This window comes from Pseudophryne corroboree, unplaced genomic scaffold (assembly GCF_028390025.1).
Source record: "Pseudophryne corroboree isolate aPseCor3 unplaced genomic scaffold, aPseCor3.hap2 scaffold_90, whole genome shotgun sequence".
Taxonomy (NCBI): domain Eukaryota; kingdom Metazoa; phylum Chordata; class Amphibia; order Anura; family Myobatrachidae; genus Pseudophryne; species Pseudophryne corroboree.
In genome coordinates, this window is record NW_026970479.1 from 1,140,992 (window position 1) to 1,162,082 (window position 21,091).

General features: G+C 46.3%; 14 non-coding genes and 3 pseudogenes across 14 annotated transcripts; 12 read left to right on the plus strand and 5 right to left on the minus strand.

The window, feature by feature from the left end:
- Window positions 1–3,914: 3,914 nt before the first annotated feature.
- Window positions 3,915–4,077, minus strand: LOC135044469 (U1 spliceosomal RNA). The gene has a single exon (XR_010237060.1). It is a non-coding gene; the product is annotated as a U1 spliceosomal RNA (small nuclear RNA).
- A 152-nt stretch (window positions 4,078–4,229) lies between these two features.
- Window positions 4,230–4,393, minus strand: LOC135045076 (U1 spliceosomal RNA). Its single transcript, XR_010237609.1, has one exon. It is a non-coding gene; the product is annotated as a U1 spliceosomal RNA (small nuclear RNA).
- Window positions 4,394–5,068: 675 nt separating this feature from the next.
- On the minus strand, window positions 5,069–5,231 carry LOC135045241 (U1 spliceosomal RNA). Its single transcript, XR_010237768.1, has one exon. It is a non-coding gene; the product is annotated as a U1 spliceosomal RNA (small nuclear RNA).
- A 152-nt stretch (window positions 5,232–5,383) lies between these two features.
- LOC135044824 (U1 spliceosomal RNA) lies at window positions 5,384–5,547 on the minus strand. Its single transcript, XR_010237363.1, has one exon. It is a non-coding gene; the product is annotated as a U1 spliceosomal RNA (small nuclear RNA).
- A 593-nt stretch (window positions 5,548–6,140) lies between these two features.
- LOC135044594 (U1 spliceosomal RNA) lies at window positions 6,141–6,268 on the minus strand (annotated as a pseudogene).
- A 144-nt stretch (window positions 6,269–6,412) lies between these two features.
- LOC135044708 (U5 spliceosomal RNA) lies at window positions 6,413–6,528 on the plus strand. The gene has a single exon (XR_010237249.1). It is a non-coding gene; the product is annotated as a U5 spliceosomal RNA (small nuclear RNA).
- Window positions 6,529–6,798: 270 nt separating this feature from the next.
- LOC135044749 (U5 spliceosomal RNA) lies at window positions 6,799–6,914 on the plus strand. Its single transcript, XR_010237289.1, has one exon. It is a non-coding gene; the product is annotated as a U5 spliceosomal RNA (small nuclear RNA).
- A 264-nt stretch (window positions 6,915–7,178) lies between these two features.
- On the plus strand, window positions 7,179–7,294 carry LOC135044674 (U5 spliceosomal RNA). The gene has a single exon (XR_010237215.1). It is a non-coding gene; the product is annotated as a U5 spliceosomal RNA (small nuclear RNA).
- A 274-nt stretch (window positions 7,295–7,568) lies between these two features.
- On the plus strand, window positions 7,569–7,684 carry LOC135044687 (U5 spliceosomal RNA). Its single transcript, XR_010237228.1, has one exon. It is a non-coding gene; the product is annotated as a U5 spliceosomal RNA (small nuclear RNA).
- A 275-nt stretch (window positions 7,685–7,959) lies between these two features.
- On the plus strand, window positions 7,960–8,075 carry LOC135044718 (U5 spliceosomal RNA). The gene has a single exon (XR_010237259.1). It is a non-coding gene; the product is annotated as a U5 spliceosomal RNA (small nuclear RNA).
- Window positions 8,076–8,349: 274 nt separating this feature from the next.
- On the plus strand, window positions 8,350–8,465 carry LOC135044652 (U5 spliceosomal RNA). Its single transcript, XR_010237193.1, has one exon. It is a non-coding gene; the product is annotated as a U5 spliceosomal RNA (small nuclear RNA).
- A 275-nt stretch (window positions 8,466–8,740) lies between these two features.
- On the plus strand, window positions 8,741–8,856 carry LOC135044782 (U5 spliceosomal RNA). Its single transcript, XR_010237321.1, has one exon. It is a non-coding gene; the product is annotated as a U5 spliceosomal RNA (small nuclear RNA).
- A 6,743-nt stretch (window positions 8,857–15,599) lies between these two features.
- Window positions 15,600–15,763, plus strand: LOC135044599 (U1 spliceosomal RNA). The gene has a single exon (XR_010237142.1). It is a non-coding gene; the product is annotated as a U1 spliceosomal RNA (small nuclear RNA).
- A 152-nt stretch (window positions 15,764–15,915) lies between these two features.
- Window positions 15,916–16,057, plus strand: LOC135045269 (U1 spliceosomal RNA; annotated as a pseudogene).
- A 692-nt stretch (window positions 16,058–16,749) lies between these two features.
- Window positions 16,750–16,913, plus strand: LOC135044485 (U1 spliceosomal RNA). The gene has a single exon (XR_010237069.1). It is a non-coding gene; the product is annotated as a U1 spliceosomal RNA (small nuclear RNA).
- A 152-nt stretch (window positions 16,914–17,065) lies between these two features.
- LOC135045270 (U1 spliceosomal RNA) lies at window positions 17,066–17,207 on the plus strand (annotated as a pseudogene).
- A 692-nt stretch (window positions 17,208–17,899) lies between these two features.
- On the plus strand, window positions 17,900–18,063 carry LOC135044889 (U1 spliceosomal RNA). The gene has a single exon (XR_010237425.1). It is a non-coding gene; the product is annotated as a U1 spliceosomal RNA (small nuclear RNA).
- The last annotated feature ends 3,028 nt before the right edge of the window (window positions 18,064–21,091 follow it).

Below are 21,091 nucleotides of genomic sequence, written 5' to 3' on the forward strand. Positions count from 1 at the left end.
CAGCAGCTTCAGCACGAGGTGGAAGTGGATCTTGATCTTTCCCTATTTTTGGAACCTCAACATTTTTGTTCTCCATATTTTAATAGGCACAACTAAAAGGCACCTCAGGTAAACAATGGAGATGGATGGATACTAGTATACTTATGGATGACGAGTGACTGACGACACAGAGGTAGCTACAGCCGTGGACTACCGTACTGCGTCTGCTAGTATAGAGATGATAATTAATGATATAAAAAAAAATATATATATAACTACTGTAGGTATATATAATATAATGACGGACCTGGTGGACACTGTCAGCAGACTGCTAAACTACTAGTATGAAGAAGATAGAAAAAAACTTCCACCACAGGTAGGTAGGTATACAATTATGGACGAGCACTGACGACACAGAGATAGCCACAGCCGTGGCCTACCGTACTGCGTCTGCTAGTATAGAGATGATAATTAATGATATAAAAAAAAATATATATAACTACTGTAGGTATATATAATATAATGACGGTCCTGGTGGACACTGTCAGCAGACTGCTAAACTACTAGTATGAAGAAGATAGAAAAAAAAAACCACCACAGTTAGGTATACAATTATGGACGAGTGACGACACAGAGGTAGGTACAGCCGTGGACTACCGTACTGCGTCTGCTAGTATAGATAATATACTAAATATATTACTACTGTAGGTATATAATATAATGACGGACCTGGTGGACACTGTCAGCAGACTCCTAAACTACTAGTATGAAGAAGATAGAAAAAAAAACCCCACCACAGGTAGGTATACAATTATGGACGAGCACTGACGACACAGAGGTAGGTACAGCCGTGGACTACCGTACTGCATCTGCTAGTATAGATAATATAATAAATATATTACTACTGTAGGTATATAATATAATGACGGACCTGGTGGACACTGTCAGCAGGCTGCTAAACTACTAGTATGAAGAAGATAAAAAAAAAAACCCACCACAGGTAGGTAGGTATACAATTATGGACGAGCACTGACGACACAGAGATAGCCACAGCCGTGGACTACCGTACTGCGTCTGCTAGTATAGATAATATAATAAATATATTACTACTGTAGGTATATAATATAATGATGGACCTGGTGGACACTGTCAGTAGACTCCTAAACTACTAGTATGAAGAAGATAGAAAAAAAAAAACCACCACAGGTAGGTAGGTATACAATTATGGACGAGCACTGACGACACAGAGATAGCCACAGCCGTGGACTACCGTACTGCGTCTGCTAATATAGAGATGATAAAGATGAAAAAAAAAATATAACACTACTGCAGGTAAATATTTATATAATATATGTATGACGGACCTGCTGGACACTGTCAGCAGAATGCATTTATAGAATAAAAAAAAAACACCACAGGAGTGTTTAACTTTTTCAGGCAGACAATATACTGGTGGTCACACTGGCAGCAAAAGTGTGCACTGTACTCCTGCTATAACTGCTCCCCAGTCTCCCCCACAATTAAGCTGTGTGAGCAGTGAGCACTCAGCACAGTCAGATATACATAGATGATATATCATGCAGCACACTGAGGCTGAGCACAGATATGGTATGTGTATCGTTTTTTTTCAGGCAGAGAACGGATTATAAATAATAAAACTGGTGGTCACTATCAGCAAAACTCTGCACTACTGAGTACTCCTGACAAGTTCAACTGCTCCCCAAATTAGTAGTAAATCAAATGTCACTCGTCTCTATCTTCTAATCTAAACGGAGAGGACGCCAGCCACGTCCTCTCCCTATCAATCTCAATGCACGTGTGAAAATGGCGGCGACGCGCGGCTCCTTATATAGAATCCAAGTCTCGTGAGAATCCGACAGCGGGATGATGACGTTCGGGCGCGCTCGGGTTAACCGAGCAAGGCGAGAGGATCCGAGTCTGCTCGGACCCGAGCAAAAAAGGGTGAAGTTCGGGCGGGTTCGGATTCCGAGGAACCGAACCCGCTCATCTCTTATGGCCACCCAGCATGACGCCTCCCTTCTTGACCATGCTGTAATTGCAGTCGCACTGCAGTTCAGCGTGATCATAAAAAATGGTGTAGCCTCCTGCTGGTGCAGACTGTATGTGCGCGCAGGAAGCCGCCACCATTTTTGTGATCACAGCGGCTGAATGTGATGTCATACAGCTGCTGTGACCACGCCCCCTGTGTCTCCTCCATTGCAGACCCCATTTTGAAGCCTTGCCCCCGCACCGCTCCATCCCTGACTTGGAAATGGAGTGTTGCTGACCCCCCTCTCCCCCCCTGCCCCGATTGACAGGCAGAGGCGATCGCATTCTCTGCGGGGTGCCGCAGAAAATGCAGGCACATGCGTATGCTCTTAGCAATTTTTGCAGTTGGATCACTTATTGTGATTGCAATCCAACCTGAATCAGGCCCTATTACCTATCACAATGCGCTGTGGGCAGTACAAAATTGGTTTAATATAGGAGAAAAACCCCCAGACCTGTGCTCCTTAACTGTACCTGGTGGCTAGTGGAGCGGCTGCCCAGTAATCAGTGTCCACGCCAGTGCGCACACGGTCCACCCCCTACGGCCACGCTCCCCTTCATCAGCGGCCTCGTGATCCGGAAGGGCGGTGTGTGTGTGACTGACCTTAGGAAGAAACCGGAGCCTCCGCTGCAGTGACCCAGCAACCAGGGCACGGGGGAGTATACAGCGCCGCTGGGAGTGATGAAGCTGCAGTAAAGATGTCTATTAGACCTAGCCTGCTGCAGCCCTTGTAGATTCTCATAAAACAAGTTCTTCTTTTCTTGTCAAAATGAATAGCTAAGAATTGGCTTCCTGAGGCAGGCCCCTGTTAAGTGGCCTGCTACTGAAGGCACCAACTACAAACTGAGCTCCCTGTTCATGGAAGCGGGGTTATAGAGGAGGATGCGCTGAGCATCTTGGGAACAGTCAAAAGCTTTGAGTCGGTTGGTGCCTCAGATCAAGATCCTACTCTACACCCCAATGTGAATCCTTGTGGAGTCCTGTGTACCCCACAGAAGAAATTAATGTGTCACACCCATTGGCAGCAACCTTAGAATAGCTGCTGATGGGCACAATTGAGAAAGGAAGGGGGGGGGGGACATTTGAATCCAGCACATAGATGCAATTCAAATATGTAATTTGTACCTTCCTATTTTAAAATATAATGGATGAACTTCACCCTGTGAGAACAATCTTCATGATCAAGAGATCTCATATGCAAAATAAGTATGAGTTGGGATAGGGCTGGGGAGGGTGGCTGCTCGGGCAGCCCTTCCCCCATCAAGTTAAGGAGATTCAACTGAGGAAGCACAAGGGAACTCTCGTCTGGGGACAACAACTGCAGGGAGACCACATCTTTTCAGATGAACATGGGAGGGCGGAAGGCTGCCTAATACTGAAGCACCATCAAATATCAAACCATATGCAACAACTAGTACAAGCATTCCTGGGGGAAGGTCTGCAGCAGACGGATTTGCATACGGTGATGTCATCCAAGCAGTGGGCCAAAGTTGGCTGGAACCCTCATCTGCATATGAAAAGAGAAAAGGGGCATGCAGGGCATGGCGGCCTTTTGCGGTGCTTGGATGACCCCTAGTTCGCATTAAACACCCCCACCCTCCTTTGGTGTGGGGCTCATGTTGGCTATGCCCCAGCCCCTGAAGCATTCAAGCTGATTTCTTGCAGCAGCTGGGCACTGTAACAGCTCCAGAGCTGCTCTGTAAGGCAACTAAAAGGGTGTGGGCCCTGCAGCACTACCTGTAGTTCGCATTGTGCGTTGGAAGGCACAAAGTAAGCAGACGGGAGAAGTCAGGATAGTGCGCAAGGGCATAGAAGGGAGTGGCTCCAGAAAAGAGAAGTGGAAACAGACAGCAAACTAGGCTGGAGAGAGACCTGAGACAAAGAGATCTGAATTATACGAGAGCCGACCAGGGGAAACACAAATTATGCAATCAAGTTTCCCACATTTGGGGAAATCACAGGAGCAGCACACCCAGAGTGCAATGGGTGAGCCTTGCCCTGGGAGAAGCACCTTCATGATCATAGTATCTCACCTGGCAGGTAAGTAGGAGTTGGGCTAGAGCTGGGGAGGGTCACTGCTCGGGCACCCCCCTGTCAAGTGAAGGAGATCCAACTGAGGCAGCACAAGGGAACTCTCGAAAGAAGAACAAGGCTAGAGGAATATATGAGACAAAGAAATCTGACTTTTACCAGAGCTGACCAGAGGAAAACACAAACACAGTCCCCCACTACCACAAAAAATGCAGGCGAGTTTCCCACATTTGGGGAAATCACAGGGGTCAGCATACCCAGAATGCAATGAATGAACCTCACCCTGGGTGAACAATCTTCATGACCATGGTGTCTCCTATGCAAAATAAGTATGATTTGGGATAGGGCTGGGAGGGCCGCTGCTCAGGCACATCTCTGTCAAGTAAAGGAGATTCAACTGAGGCAGCACAAGGGAACTCTCATCTGGGGACAACAACTGCAGGGAGAACACATATTTTCAGATGAACATGGGAGGGCAGAAGGCTGCCTAATACTGAAGCACCCCCAAACAACAAACCAAATGCAACAACTAGTGCAAGCATTCCTGGGGCAAGGCCTGCAGCAGATGGATTTGCATATGGTGATGTCATCCAAGCAGTGGGTCAAAGTTGGCTTCAACCCTCATCTGCATATGAAAAGAGAAAAGGGGCGTGCAGGGCATGGCGGCCTTTTGCGGTGCTTGGATTACCCCTAGTTCGCATTAAACACCCCCACCCACCTTTGGTGTGGGGCTCATGTTGGCCATGCCCCATCCCCTGAAGCATTCAAGCTGATTTCTTGCAGCAGCTGGGCACTGTAACAGCTCCAGAGCTGCTCTTTAAGGCAAGTAAAAGATTGTGTGGGCCCTGCAGCACTACCTGTAGTTTGCATTGTGCATTGGAAGGCACAAAGTAAGCAGACGGGAGGAGAAGTCAGGATAGTGCACAAGGGTATAGAAGGGAGGGGCTCAAGATAAAAGAAGTGGAAACAGACAGCAAACTAGGCTGGAGAAAGACCTGAGACAAAGAGATCTGAATTATACGAGAGCCGACCAGAGGAAACACAAATTATGCAGTCAAGTGTCCCACATTTGGGGAAATCGTAGGAGCAGCACACCCAGAGTGCAATGGGTGAGCCTTGCCCTGGGAGAAGCACCTTCCTGATCATAGTATCTCACCTGGCAGGTAAGTAGGAGTTGGGCTAGAGCTGGGGAGGGTCGCTGCTCGGGCACCCCCCTGTCAAGTGAAGGAGATCCACCTGAGGCAGCACAAGGGAACTCTCGAAAGAAGAACAAGGCTAGAGGAAAATCTGAGACAAAGAAATCTGAGTTTTAACAGAGCTGACCAGAGGAAAGCACAAACACAGTCCCCCACTACCACAAATAATGCAGTCGAGTTTCCCACATATGGGTAAATCACAGGGGTCAGCATACCCAAAATGCAATGAATGAACCTCACCCTGGGAGAACAATCTTCATGACCATGGTATCTCCTATGCAAAATAAGTATGATTTGGGATAGGGCTGGGGAGGGCCGCTGCTCATGCACATCTCTGTCAAGTAAAGGAGATTCAACTGAGGCAGCACAAGGGAACTCTCATCTGGGGACAACAACTGCAGGGAGAACACATATTTTCAGATGTACATGGGAGGGCAGAAGGCTGCCTAATACTGAAGCACCCCCAAACAACAAACCAAATGCAACAACTAGTGCAAGCATTCCTGGGGGAAGTTCTGCAGAAGACGGATTTGCATACGGTGATGTCATCCAAGCAGTGGGCCAAAGTTGGCTGGAACCCTCATCTGCATATGAAAAGAGAAAAGGGGTATGCAGGGCATGGCGGCCTTTTGCGGCGCTTGGATGACCCTTAGTTCGCATTAAACACCCCCACCCTCCTTCGGTGTGGGGCTCATGTTGGCCATGCCCCATCCCCTGAAGCATTCAAGCTGATTTCTTGCAGCAGCTTGGCACTGTATCAGCTCCTGAGCTGCTCTGTAAGGCAAGTAAAAGGGTGTGGGCCCTGCAGCACTACCTGTAGTTTGCATTGTGCATTGGAAGGCACAAAGTAAGCAGACAGGAGGAGAAGTCAGGATAGTGCACAAGGGTATAAAAGCGAGTTTCCCACATTTGGGAAAATCACAGGGGTCAGCATACCCAGAATGCAATGAATGAACCTCACCCTGGGAGAACAATCTTCATGACCATGGTATCTCCTATGCAAAATAAGTATGATTTGGGATAGGGCTGGGGAGGGCCGCTGCTCAGGCACATCTCTGTCAAGTAAAGGAGATTCAACTGAGGCAGCACAAGGGAACTCTCATCTGGGGACAACAACTGCAGGGAGAACACATATTTTCAGATAAAAATCTTGGTCATGCTCTGGTTTCTCTTCAGAACGAACAAATCTTTCGCCTTTTATTAAAGATTTCCGTGGAGAGGAGCAAAACCGAGTTTTATCTCAATTTTTGCATGCCCCATCTTTTTGGGGTTTCTTTTATCGGTTTAAAGATAGAATGAGTGTGCTTTAATGTAAGCTCATTTGCATAGAAATGACAGTAAATGTTTGTTTCTTTTCAAACAGAACTTTCTTGACCATGCTACTTGCTTGAAAGATCTGGGAGCACATGGAATACAGTACAAACCATGCTTATAGCAAGGAGAAGCCAGGTGAGAAATCTGCTTACTTTCAAGTTGGGCGCTCACTTTGATCTGAATGAGGACTGCTGGCACAGCATTTAGGCGACAGGTGGAATCTTGGTCATGCTCTGGTTTCTCTTCAGAACGAACAAATCTTTCGCCTTTTATTAAAGATTTCTGTGGAGAGGAGCAAAACTGAGTTTTATCTCAATTTTTGCATGCCCCATATTATTGGGGTTTCTTTTATCAGTTTCTTGTTAGCTTTAATGTAAGTTTATTTGCATAACAATGACTATAAATGTCTGTTTCTTTTCAAGCAGAACTTTCTTGACCATTCTAATTGCTTGAAAGATCTGGGAGCACATGGAAAAGAGTACAAACCATGCTTATAGCAAGGGGAAGCCTGGTGAGAAATCTGCTTTCTTTCTTTCAAATTGGGTGCTCACTTTGCGCTGAATGAGGACTGCTGGCATGGCACTCAGGCGACAGGTGGAATCTTAGTCATACTCTGGTTTCTCTTCAAAACGAACAGATCTTTCGCCTTTTACTAAAGATTTCCGTGGAGAGGAGCAAAACTGAGTTTTATCTCAATTTTTGCATGCTCCGTCTTATTGGGGTTTCTTTTATCGGTTTAAAGATAGAACGAGTGTGCTTTAATGTAAGCTCATTTGCATAGAAATGACAGTAAATGTTTGTTTCTTTTCAAACAGAACTTTCTTGACTATACTAAATGCTTGAAAGATCTGGGAGCACATGGAAAAGAGTACAAACCATGTTTATAGCAAGGGGAAGCCTGGTGAGAAATCTGCTTTCTTTCTTTCAAATTGGGTGCTCACTTTGAGCTGAATGAGGACTGCTGGCATGGCACTCAGGCGACAGGTGGAATCTTGGTCATGTTCTGGTTTCTCTTCAGAACGAACAAATCTTTCGCCTTTTACTAAAGATTTCCGTGGAGAGGAGCAAAACTGAGTTTTATCTCAATTTTTGCATGCCCCATCTTATTGGGATTTTATTTTATCGGTTTAAAGATAGAACGAGTGTGCTTTAATGTAAGCTCATTTGCATAGAAATGACAGTAAATGTTTGTTTCTTTTCAAACAGAACTTTCTTGACCACACTAATTGCTTGAAAGATCTGGGAGCACATGGAAAAGAGTACAAACCATGTTTATAGCAAGGGGAAGCCTGGTGAGAAATCTGCTTTCTTTCTTTCAAATTGGGTGCTCACTTTGAGCTGAATGAGGATTGCTGGCATGGCACTCAGGCGACAGGTGGAATCTTGGTCATGCTCTGGTTTCTCTTCAAAACGAACAGATCTTTCGCCTTTTACTAAAGATTTCCGTGGAGAGGAGCAAAACTGAGTTTTATCTCAATTTTTGCATGCTCCGTCTTATTGGGGTTTCTTTTATCGGTTTAAAGATAGAACGAGTGTGCTTTAATGTAAGCTCATTTGCATAGAAATGACAGTAAATGTTTGTTTCTTTTCAAACAGAACTTTCTTGACTATACTAATTGCTTGAAAGATCTGGGAGCACATGGAAAAGAGTACAAACCATGTTTATAGCAAGGGGAAGCCTGGTGAGAAATCTGCTTTCTTTCTTTCAAATTGGGTGCTCACTTTGAGCTGAATGAGGACTGCTGGCATGGCACTCAGGCGACAGGTGGAATCTTGGTCATGTTCTGGTTTCTCTTCAGAACGAACAAATCTTTCGCCTTTTACTAAAGATTTCCGTGGAGAGGAGCAAAACTGAGTTTTATCTCAATTTTTGCATGCCCCATCTTATTGGGGTTTTATTTTATCGGTTTAAAGATAGAACGAGTGTGCTTTAATGTAAGCTCATTTGCATAGAAATGACAGTAAATGTTTGTTTCTTTTCAAACAGAACTTTCTTGACCACACTAATTGCTTGAAAGATCTGGGAGCTCATGGAAAAGAGTACAAACCATGTTTATAGCAAGGGGAAGCCTGGTGAGAAATCTGCTTTCTTTCATTCAAATTGGGTGCTCACTTTCAGCTGAATGAGAACTGCTGGCATGGCACTCAGGCGACAGGTGGAATCTTGGTCATGCTCTGGTTTCTCTTCAGAACTAACAAATATTTCGCCTTTTATTAAAGATTTCCGTGGAGAGGAGCAAAACTGAGTTTTATCTCAATTTTTGCATGCCCCATATTATTGGGGTTTCTTTTATCAGTTTAAAGACAGAACGAGTGTGCTTTCTTGTTAGCTTTAATGTAAGTTTATTTGCATAACAATGACAGTAAATGTTGTTTCTTTTCAAACAGAACTTTCTTGACCATGCTACTTGCTTAAAGGTCTGGGAGCACATGGAAAACAGTACAAACCATGCAGTATCACAAGAGCCTTTATTTGATCTTTCATGAAGATAGAGCAGAATTGAGGACACGTCAACAATTTCTGCCGAAGGTGGTTCATCTTTCCACATGGTGCCTTTGGCCACTGACACCTTCGTTGAGTCAAAGTCTCTGGCTGTGGTCAGAACTTTGAAAATGTATGTCACCAGAACGGTTCAGATTAGGAAAACAGAGGCTCTGTTTGTCCTGTATGCTCCCAACAGGATTTGGTGTCCTGCTTCCATGCAGACCATTATGCGCTGGATCTGTGGTAAGATTCAGCATGCTCGTTCCACGGCAGGATTGCCGTTACTGAAGTAGGTGAAGACCCATTCTACTAGAAAGGTGGGTTCATCCTTGGCAGCTGGTCGGGGAGTCTCGGCATTGCAACTTTGCCGAGCAGCTATTTAGTAAACACTTTTGCTAAGTTTTACAAGTTTGATACCTTGGCTGATGATAACCTTAAGTTGGGTCATTCGGTGCTGCAGAGTCGTACGCACTCTCCCACCCGTTCAAGAGCTTTGGTATAACCCCATGGTTCTTAATGTGACCCCAGCATCCTCTAGGTCGTATGAGAAAATAGGATTTTAATACCTACCGGTAAATCCTTTTCTCTTAGTCTGTAGAGGATGCTGGGCACCCGTCCCAGTCCATACTGTGTCTGCAGTTATTACTTGTGGTTATACACATGTTGTGTTATGGTTCTGGTCAGCTTTTTGCTGCAATTGTTCATGCCGTTGGCTTGTGTTCTGTTGAATGCCACGTTCTGCGGCATGTTTAAGGTGTGAGCTGGTAAGATGCTCACCTTAGTTTAACAATAAATCCTTTCCTCGAAATGTCCGTCTCCCTGGGCACAGTTCCTATAACTGGAGTCTGGAGGAGGGGCATAGAGGGAGGAGCCAGTTCACACCCTTTGAAAGTCTTAAAGTGCCCATGTCTCTTGCGGATCCCGTCTATACCCCATGGTTCTTAATGTGACCCCAGCATCCTCTACGGACTAAGAGAAAAGAATGCCCTTGCGCACTATCCTGACTTCTCCTCCCGTCTGCTTACTTTGTGCCTTCCAACGCACAATGCGAACTACAGGTGGTGCTGCAGGGCCCACACCCTTTTACTTGCCTTACAGAACAGCTCTGGAGCTGTTACAGTGCCCAGCTGCTGCAAGAAATCAGCTTGAATGCTTCAGGGGATGGGGCATGGCCAACATGAGCCCCACACCAAAGGAGGGTGGGGGTGTTTAATGTGAACTAGGGGTCATCCAAGCACTGCAAAAGGCCGCCATGCCCTGCATGCCCCTTTTCTCTTTTCATATGCAGATGAGGGTTCCAGTCAACTTTGGCCCACTGCTTGGATAACATCACCGTATGCAAATCCGTCTGCTGCAGACCTTCCCCCAGGAATGCTTGTACTAGTTGTTGCATATGGTGCTTCAGTATTAGGCAGCCTTCCGCCCTCCCATGTTCATCTGAAAAGATGTGGTCTCCCTGCAGTTGTTGTCCCCAGACGAAAGTTCCCTTGTGCTTCCTCAGTTGAATCTCCTTAACTTGACGGGGGAGGTGCTGCCCGAGCAGCCCTCCCCAGCCCTATCCCAACTCATATTTATTTTGCATATGAGATCTCTTGATCATGAAGATTGTTCTCACAGGGTGAGGTTCATCCATTATATTTTAAAATAGGAAGGTACGAATTACATATTTGAATTGCATCTATGTGCTGGATTCAAATGTCCCCCCCCCCTTCCTTTCTCAATTGTGCCCGTCAGCAGCTATTCTAAGGTTGCTGCCAATGGGTGTGACACATTAATTTCTTCTGTGGGGTACACTGGACTCCACAAGGATTCACATTGGGGTGTAGAGTAGGATCTTGATCTGAGGCACCAACCGGCTCAAAGCTTTTGACTGTTCCCAAGAAGCTCAGTGCATTCTCCTCTATAACCCCGCTTCCATGAACAGGGAGCTCAGTTTGTAGTTGGTGCCTTCAGTAGCAGGCCAATTAACAGGGGCCTGCCTCAGGCAGCCTATTCTTAGCTATTAATTTTGACAAGAAAAGAAGAACTTGTTTTATGAGAATCTACAAGGGCTGCAGCAGGCTAGGTCTAATAGACATCTTTACTGCAGCTTCATCACTCCCAGCGGCGCTGTATACTCCCGTGCCCTGGTTGCTGGGTCACTGCAGCGGAGGCTCCGGTTTCATCCTAAGGTCAGTCACACACACACCACCCTTCCGGATCACGAGGCCGCTGCTGAAGGGGAGCGAGGCCGTAGGGGGTGGGCCGTGTGTGCACTGCGGTGGACACTGATTACTGGGCAGCCGCTCCACTAGCCACCAGGTACAGTTAAGGAGCACAGGTCTGGGGGTTTTTCTCCTATATTAACCCAATTTTGTACTGCCCACAGCGCATTGTGATAGGTAATAGGGCCTGATTCAGGTTGGATTGCAATCACAATAAGCGATCCAACTGCAAAAATTGCTAAGAGCATACGCATGTGCCTGCATTTTCTGCGGCACCCCGCAGAGAATGTGATCGCCTCTGCCTGTCAATCGGGGCGGGGAAGGGGGGGAGAGGTGGGTCAGCAACACTCCATTTCCAAGTCAGGGATGGAGCGGTGCGGGGGCAAGGCTTCAAAATGGGGTCTGCAACGGAGGAGACACAGGGGGCGTGGTCACAGCGACTGTATGACATCACATTCAGCCGCTGTGATCACAAAAATGGTGGCGGCTTCCTGCGCGCACATACAGTCTGCACCAGCAGGAGCCTACACCATTTTTTATGATCACGCTGAACTGCAGTGCGACTGCAATTACAGCATGGTCAAGAAGGGAGGCGTCATGCTGGGTGGCCATGCCCTGTCACTTTGCAGGAGCCAGCACCACTCACACACTAGTCCCCGGGTGCAGCCCCCAACCCCCGGGACACCCGGAGCAACAAAATGTAGATTCAGGCCACCAGGCCATGCCCCTACCTATGAAACCATGCCTCCTTTTTACCATTGCACTGCTTATCTGCGCGCACTGCATTACAATCTCCCTCGCCACCTCTCTGGGTGTCACCAGTGATAGTGACACCTCTGCCATGCTTGTAGCAGCTGGTCCTAAGATCTACGCCTCAAACCCTGAGTGTTTGCCCTTGTGACTTGTTGATCATCATAGCGAAGCAGATGCTTACAGAAAACTGCAGGGGCTTAGATTGAAAATAAAAAAATTGATAGGGTATAAGGTAGAGAGGAGCGGGTTCGGTTCTCCGAGAACCGAATTCCCCACGAACTCCACGTGGTTTACACTGGTCCGAGGCAGGCTCGGTTGTTCCCGCCTGACTCGGAAAACCTGAACAAGGGAAAATGTCATCATCCCGCTGTCGGATTCTCGCGAGATTCGGATTCCATATAAAGAGCTGCGCGTTGCTGCCATTTTTACTCGTGCATTGAAGAGAGAGCGGAGAGGACGTGGCTATGTTCTCTCAGTGGAAATCTCAATATCAGTGCTCAGTATCAGTGGTTACTTATTGCTGCTCAGTAATACTAGTAGTGTGTCTCTCCTGCTCAGTGTCAGTTCTCAGTAGTATCCTCATCAGTGCTCAGTATCACTGTTCATTGTCTTGTGCTGCATTGTGTTGCTCAGCATAATACAGTACATTACTAATAGTCCAGTGCTGCATCTTGCTGCTCAGTGTCAGTTCTAGTATCCTCATCAGTGCTCACTATCACTGCTCATTGCATTGTGGTGTTCTGTATACTACAATAACATAGTAATATAGTAACATAGTTTTTGAGGTTGAATAGAGGCAAATTGCCCATCGTGTTCAACCTGTTTTAAGTTGTGATGATTCTACATACTTGCTGAATAATGTTTTATGACTAGTTAGCTACTATAACTCATGTTACCCCCGGATTAACCATGTTGATATTTGAAGTATTATAACCTTGGATAGCTTTTTCATTCAGAAATGTATCCATTCCTTTTTTAAATCCAATTACAGAGTCCGCCATTACCACCTTCCCTGGCAGGGAATTCCACATCCTGATTGCCCTAACAGTGAAGAAACCTTTCCTCCATTGCGTTCTGAACTTTCCTCCAGTCGCAGCGAGTGACCACGTGTTCTTTTAATAAATAATTCCTCTGATAACTCTTTGTTATGTATCTTTACATATTTGAAGATATTAATAATATCTCCTCTTAGGCACCTCTTTTCTAGTGTATAAATATTCAGCCTAGTAAGTCTTTCCTTATAGTCCAGTACTTTAAGGCCTTTAATCAATTTAGTCTTCAGGATCTCTGACACTTCCATGAGCAGCAGAGTAGTGCAATGGAAGCATGCTGGGCCCATAACCCAGAGGTCGATTGATCGAAACTATCCTCTGCTATGTGCATTTTTTTTTTTATAATTAAAGTAATCAAAAACTGGGATTGATATTTTGGCACTTTTATTTTTACTTAAAGTACAATAACTTTTATCATTTTAATTTGTTTTAATAGTATATTGACAGCATTGTTTTCTTTAAAAAATCCACTTAATTTTCTTTACCCTGTTACTGAAATGGTAATTGACAAAAACAAACTACATTGTCACCAGAAGAGCAATGCAAAATGTACAAGTGATATATGAAAATCATCTTCCATCTTGAATTTCAATGATGCATTGGGACAACAATTTGTGAGAAACATCTTCACCCATAAAGAAAGATTTTCTTAATTCCTTACCTGTGTGCTGATTAGATATCACCTTGTTTTCACATTAAACAGACTTCCCCATGAGGAAGCAGCAAGGATGCAGTGACGTTTCCTGGTGTCAACCTGTATTATTTCAGTAGACATTGAAATGAGGATGCATCTTTGATGCCTTTCCAATGAAGCAAGTTTAATTCAGTAATAGGTGAAAAACCATTCCTACAAAGGTGTTAATCAGAGACTTGGCTTTGTGGACACTTTTCAGAGAGCAAATTTGTTAGCATAAACATAAAATCAGAAAATGAAGAGCTGTTTAATCACTCAATTGGACTTTTCTGCCAGCATAATTTTTTTTCTCTGCAACTCACTGCTAAATTGTGCTTCCTAGCTGTTTTTTTATAAAATCACTTAATCAAATCTAACTCTGATTACATCAGAGAAGGCCAGGTACCCTACACCATAAGGGGGGTTTTTGAAATTTTGACTTGTCTACTTAAAGATCACCAAAATCTGATTACAAGGTCAATTACATCCCTGGGTGGGATTGAACCACCAACCTTTTGGTTAATAGCCAAACATGCTAACCGATAGCGCCACAGAGACACCTTGCGAAAGTCAATACTGACAAAGGCTAATAAGCATTCATCTAGAACGTTTCCTAGAAAAACTTTAAAAAGTCAATAATCTGGAGAATTTTTGTAAGAAACACATTGGTACTTTCCCATGATGAGTGAGTGCTTCAGGATTTCTTGCACTTACATGGGCTATTAACCAAAAGGTTGGTGGTTCAATCCCACCCAGGGATGTAATTGACCTTGTCATCAGATTTTGGTGATCTTTAAGTAGACAAGTCAAAATTTCAAACCCCCTCTTATGGTGTAGGGTACCTGGCCTTCTCTGACGTAATCAGAGTTAGATTTAATTAAGTGATTTTATAAAAAACAGCTAGGAAGCACAATTTAGCAGTGGGTTGCAGAGAAAAAAATAACATTTTAAACCTACCGGTAATTTTTTTTTCTCATAGTCCGTAGAGGATGATGGGGACTCCGTAAGGACCATGGGGGATAGACGGGCTCCGCAGCAGACATGGGCACTTTAAGAAAGACTTTAGATCTGGGTGTGCACTGGCTCCTCCCTCTATGCCCCTCCTCCATACCTCAGTTAGAGAAACTGTGCCCAGAGGAGACGGACAGTACGAGGAAAGGATTTTTGTTAATCCAAGGTCAAGATTCATACCAGCCACACCAATCACACCGTATAACTTGTGATATACTACCCAGTTAACAGTATGAAAACAACATAGCATCAGTCCAAGACCGATGAAAACTAACATATAACCCTTATGTAAGCAATAACTATATACAAGTCTTGCAGAAGTAGACCGCACTTGGGACGGGCACCCAGCATCCTCTACGGACTACGAGAAAAAGATTTACCGGTAGGTTTAAAATCTTATTTTCTCTTACGTCCTAGAGGATGCTGGGGACTCCGTAAGGACCATGGGGATTATACCAAAGCTCCCAAACGGGCAGGAGAGTGCGGATGACTTTGCAGCACCGATTGAGCAAACAGGAGGTCCTCCTCAGCCAGGGTATCAAACTTATAGAACTTTGCAAAGGTGTTTGAACCAACTTTGACCCACTGCTTGGATGACATCACCATATGCAAATCCATCTGCGGCAGGCCTTCCCCCAGGAATGCTTGCACTAGTTGTTGCATTTGGTTTGTTGTTTGGGGGTGCTTCAGTTTTAGGCAGCCTTCTGCCCTCCCATGTTCATCTGAAAATATGTGTTCTCCCTGCAGTTGTTGTCCCCAGATGAGAGTTCCCTTGTGCTGCCTCAGTTGAATCTCCTTTACTTGACAGAGATGTGCCTGAGCAGCGGCCCTCCCCAGCCCTATCCCAAATCATACTTATTTTGCATAGGAGATACCATGGTCATGAAGATTGTTCTCCCAGGGTTAGGTTAATTCATTGCATTCTGGGTATGCTGACCCCTGTGATTTCCCCAAATGTGGGAAACTCAACTGCATTATTTGTGGTAGTGGGGGACTGTGTTTGTGCTTTCCTCTGGTCAGCTCTGGTAAAAGTCAGATTTCTTTGTCTCAGATCTTCCTCTAGCCTTGTTCTTCTTTCGAGAGTTCCCTTGTGCTGCCTCAGTTGGATCTCCTTCACTTGACAGGGGGGTGCCCGAGCAGCGACCCTCCCCAGCTCTAGCCCAACTCCTACTTACCTGCCAGGTGAGATACTATGATCATGAAGATGCTTCTCCCAGGGCAAGGCTCACCCATTGCACTCTGGGTGTGCTGCCCCTGCGATTTCCCCAAATGTGGGAAACTTGACTGCATAATTTGTGTTTCCCCTGGTCGGCTCTCATATAATTCAGATCTCTTTGTCTCAGGTCTCTCTCCAGCCTAGTTTGCTGTCTGTTTCCACTTCTTTTTTCTTGAGCCCCTCCCTTCTATACCCTTGTGCACTATCCTGACTTCTCCCGTCTGCTTACTTTGTGCCTTCCAACGCACAATACAAACTACAGGTAGTGCTGCAGGGCCCACACCCTTTTACTTGCTTTACAGAGCAGCTCTGGAGCTGTTACAGTGCCCAGCTGCTGCAAGAAATCAGCTTGAATGCTTCAGGGGCTGGGGCATAGCCAACATGAGCCCCACACCGAAGGAGGGTGGAGGTGTTTAATGCGAACTAGGGGTCATCCAAGCGCCGCAAAAGGCCGCCATGCCCTGCACACCCCTTTATTCTTTTCATATGCAGACGAGGGTTGAAGCCAACTTTGACCCACTGCTTGGATGACATCACCATATTCAAATCCATCTGCTGCAGGCCTTCCCCCAGGAATGCTTGCACTAGTTGTTGCATTTGGTTTGTTGTTTGGGGGTGCTTCAGTATTAGGCAGCCTTCTGCCCTCCCATGTTCATCTGAAAATATGTGTTCTCCCTGCAGTTGTTGTCCCCAGATGAGAGTTCCCTTGTGCTGCCTCAGTTGAATCTCCTTTACTTGACAGAGATGTGCCTGAGCAGCGGCCCTCCCCAGCCCTATCCCAAATCATACTTATTTTGCATAGGAGATACCATGGTCATGAAGATTGTTCTCCCAGGGTTAGGTTCATTCATTGCATTCTGGGTATGCTGACCCCTGTGATTTCCCCAAATGTGGGAAACTCAACTGCATTATTTGTGGTAGTGGGGGACTGTGTTTGTGCTTTCCTCTGGTCAGCTCTGGTAAAAGTCAGATTTCTTTGTCTCAGATCTTCCTCTAGCCTTGTTCTTCTTTCGAGAGTTCCCTTGTGCTGCCTCAGTTGGATCTCCTTCACTTGACAGGGGGGTGCCCGAGCAGCGACCCTCCCCAGCTCTAGCCCAACTCCTACTTACCTGCCAGGTGAGATACTATGATCATGAAGATGCTTCTCCCAGGGCAAGGCTCACCCATTGCACTCTGGGTGTGCTGCCCCTGCGATTTCCCCAAATGTGGGAAACTTGACTGCATAATTTGTGTTTCCCCTGGTCGGCTCTCATATAATTCAGATCTCTTTGTCTCAGGTCTCTCTCCAGCCTAGTTTGCTGTCTGTTTCCACTTCTTTTTTCTTGAGCCCCTCCCTTCTATACCCTTGTGCACTATCCTGACTTCTCCCATCTGCTTACTTTGTGCCTTCCAACGCACAATGCAAACTACAGGTAGTGCTGCAGGGCCCACACCCTTTTACTTGCTTTACAGAGCAGCTCTGGAGCTGTTACAGTGCCCAGCTGCTGCAAGAAATCAGCTTGAATGCTTCAGGGGCTGGGGCATAGCCAACATGAGCCCCACACCGAAGGAGGGTGGAGGTGTTTAATGCGAACTAGGGGTCATCCAAGCGCCGCAAAAGGCCGCCATGCCCTGCACACCCCTTTTTTCTTTTCATATGCAGACGAGGGTTGAAGCCAACTTTGACCCACTGCTTGGATGACATCACCATATGCAAATCCATCTGCTGCAGGCCTTCCCCCAGGAATGCTTGCACTAGTAGTTGCATTTGGTTCGTTGTTTGGGGGTGCTTCAGTTTTAGGCAGCCTTCTGCCCTCCCATGTTCATCTGAAAATATGTGTTCTCCCTGCAGTTGTTGTCCCCAGATGAGAGTTCCCTTGTGCTGCCTCAGTTGAATCTCCTTTACTTGACAGAGATGTGCCTGAGCAGCGGCCCTCCCCAGCCCTATCCCAAATCATACTTATTTTGCATAGGAGATACCTTGGTCATGAAGATTGTTCTCCCAGGGTGAGGTTCATTCATTGCATTCTGGGTATGCTGACCCCTGTGATTTCCCCAAATGTGGGAAACTCGACTGCATTATTTGTGGTAGTGGGGGACTGTGTTTGTGCTTTCCTCTGGTCAGCTCTGGTAAAAGTCAGATTTCTTTGTCTCAGATCTTCCTCTAGCCTTGTTCTTCTTTCGAGAGTTCCCTTGTGCTGCCTCAGTTGGATCTCCTTCACTTGACAGGGGGTGCCCAAGCAGCAATCCTCCACAGCTCTAGCCTAACTCCTACTTACCTGCCAGGTGAGATACTATGATCTTCACTGTTAGGGCAATCAGGATGTGGAATTCCCTGCCAGGGAAGGTGGTAATGGCGGACTCTGTAATTGGATTTAAAAAAGGAATGGATACATTTCTGAATGAAAAAGCTATCCAAGGTTATAATACTTAAAATATCAACATGGTTAATCCGGGGGTAACATGAGTTGTAGTAGTTAACTAGTCATAAAACATTATTCAGCAAGTATGTAGAATCATCACAACTTAAAACAGGTTGAACACGATGGGCAATTTGCCTCTTTTCAACCTCAAAAACTATATTACTATATGTTACTATATTACTATGTTACTGTAGTATACAGAACACCACAATGTAATGAGCAGTGATAGTGAGCACTGATGATGATACTAGAACTGACACTGAGCAGCAAGATGCAGCACTGGACTATTAGTAATGTACTGTAGTATGCTGAGCACCACAATGCAGCACAAGACAATGAGCAGTGATACTGAGCACTGATGAGGATACTACTGAGAACTGACACTGAGCAGGAGAGACACACTACTAGTATTACTGAGCAGCAATAAGTAACCACTGATACTGAGCACTGATATTGAGATTTCCACTGAGAGAACATAGCCACGTCCTCTCCGCTCCCTCTTCAATGCACGAGTAAAAATGGCGGCAACGCGCAGCTCTTTATATGAAATCCGAATCTCGCGAGAATCCGACAGCGGGATGATGACATTTTCCCTTGTTCAGGTTTTCCGAGTCAGGCGGGAACAACCGAGCCTGCCTCGGACCAGTGTAAACCACGTGGAGTTCGTGGGGAATTCGGTTCTCGGAGAACCGAACCCGCTCCTCTCTACCTTATACCCATATATTTTTTTATTTTCAATCTAAGCCCCTGCAGTTTTCTGTAAGCATCTGCTTCGCTATGATGATCAACAAGTCACAAGGGCAAACACTCAGGGCTTGAGGCGTAGATCTTAGGACCAGCTGCTACAAGCATGGCAGAGGTGTCACTATCACTGGTGACACCCAGAGAGGTGGCGAAGGAGATTGTAATGCAGTGCGCGCAGATAAGCAGCGCAATGGTAAAAAGGAGGCATGGTTTCATAGGTAGGGGCGTGGCCTGGTGGCCTGAATCTACATTTTGTTGCTCCGGGTGTCCCGGGGGTTGGGGGCTGCACCCGGGGACTAGTGTGTGAGCGGTGCTGGCTCCTGCACAGTGACAGGACATGGCCACCCAGCATGACGCCTCCCTTCTTGACCAATCTGTAATTGCAGTCGCACTGCAGTTCAGCGTGATCATAAAAAATGGTGTAGCCTCCTGCTGGTGCAGACTGTATGTGCGCGCAGGAAGCCGCCACCATTTTTGTGATCACAGCGGCTGAATGTGATGTCATACAGCCGCTGTGACCACGCCCCCTGTGTCTCCTCCGTTGCAGACCCCATTTTGAAGCCTTGCCCCCGCACCGCTCCATCCCTGACTTGGAAATGGAGTGTTGCTGACCCCCCTCTCCCCCCCTGCCCCGATTGACAGGCAGAGGCGATCGCATTCTCTGCGGGGTGCCGCAGAAAATGCAGGCACATGCGTATGCTCTTAGCAATTTTTGCAGTTGGATCGCTTACTGTGATTGCAATCCAACCTGAATCAGGCCCTATTACCTATCACAATGCGCTGCGGGCAGTACAAAATTGGTTTAATATAGGAGAAAAAACCCCAGACCTGTGCTCCTTAACTGTACCTGGTGGCTCGTGGAGCGGCTGCCCAGTAATCAGTGTCCACGCCAGTGCGCACACGGTCCACCCCCTACGGCCACGCTCCCCTTCATCAGCGGCCTCGTGATCCGGAAGGGCGGTGCGTGTGTGACTGACCTTAGGAAGAAACCGGAGCCTCCGCTGCAGTGACCCAGCAACCAGGGCACGGGAGTATACAGCGCCGCTGGGAGTGATGAAGCTGCAGTAAAGATGTCTATTAGACCTAGCCTGCTGCAGCCCTTGTAGATTCTCATAAAAAAAGTTCTTATTTTCTTGTCAAAATTAATAGCTAAGAATAGGCTGCCTGAGGCAGGCCCCTGTTAAGTGGCCTGCTACTGAAGGCACCAACTACAAACTGAGCTCCCTGTTCATGGAAGCGGGGTTATAGAGGAGAATGCGCTGAGCATCTTGGGAACAGTCAAAAGCTTTGAGCCGGTTGGTGCCTCAGATCAAGATCCTACTCTACACCCCAATGTGAATCCTTGTGGAGTCCAGTGTACCCCACAGAAGAAATTAATGTGTCACACCCATTGGCAGCAACCTTAGAATAGCTGCTGACGGGCACAATTGAGAAAGGAAGGGGGGGGGGACATTTGAATCCAGCACATAGATGCAATTCAAATATGTAATTTGAACCTTCCTATTTTAAAATATAATGGATGAACTTCACCCTGTGATAACAATCTTCATGATATAGAGATCTCATATGCAAAATAAGTATGAGTTGGGATAGGGCTGGGGAGGGTGGCTGCTCGGGCAAGCCCCTCCCCCGTCAAGTTAAGGAGATTCAACTGAGGAAGCACAAGGGAACTCTCGTCTGGGGACAACAACTGCAGGGAGACCACATTTTTTCAGATGAACATGGGAGGGCGGAAGGCTGCCTAATACTGAAGCACCATCAAATATCAAACCATATGCAATAACTAGTACAAGCATTCCTGGGGGAAGGTCTGCAGGAGACGAATTTGCATACGGTGATGTCATCCAAGCAGTGGGCCAAAGTTGGCTGGAACCCTCATCTGCATATGAAAAGAGAAAAGGGTTATGCAGGGCATGGCGGCCTTTTGCGGCGCTTGGATGACCCCTAGTTCGCATTAAACACCTCCACCCTCCTTCGGTGT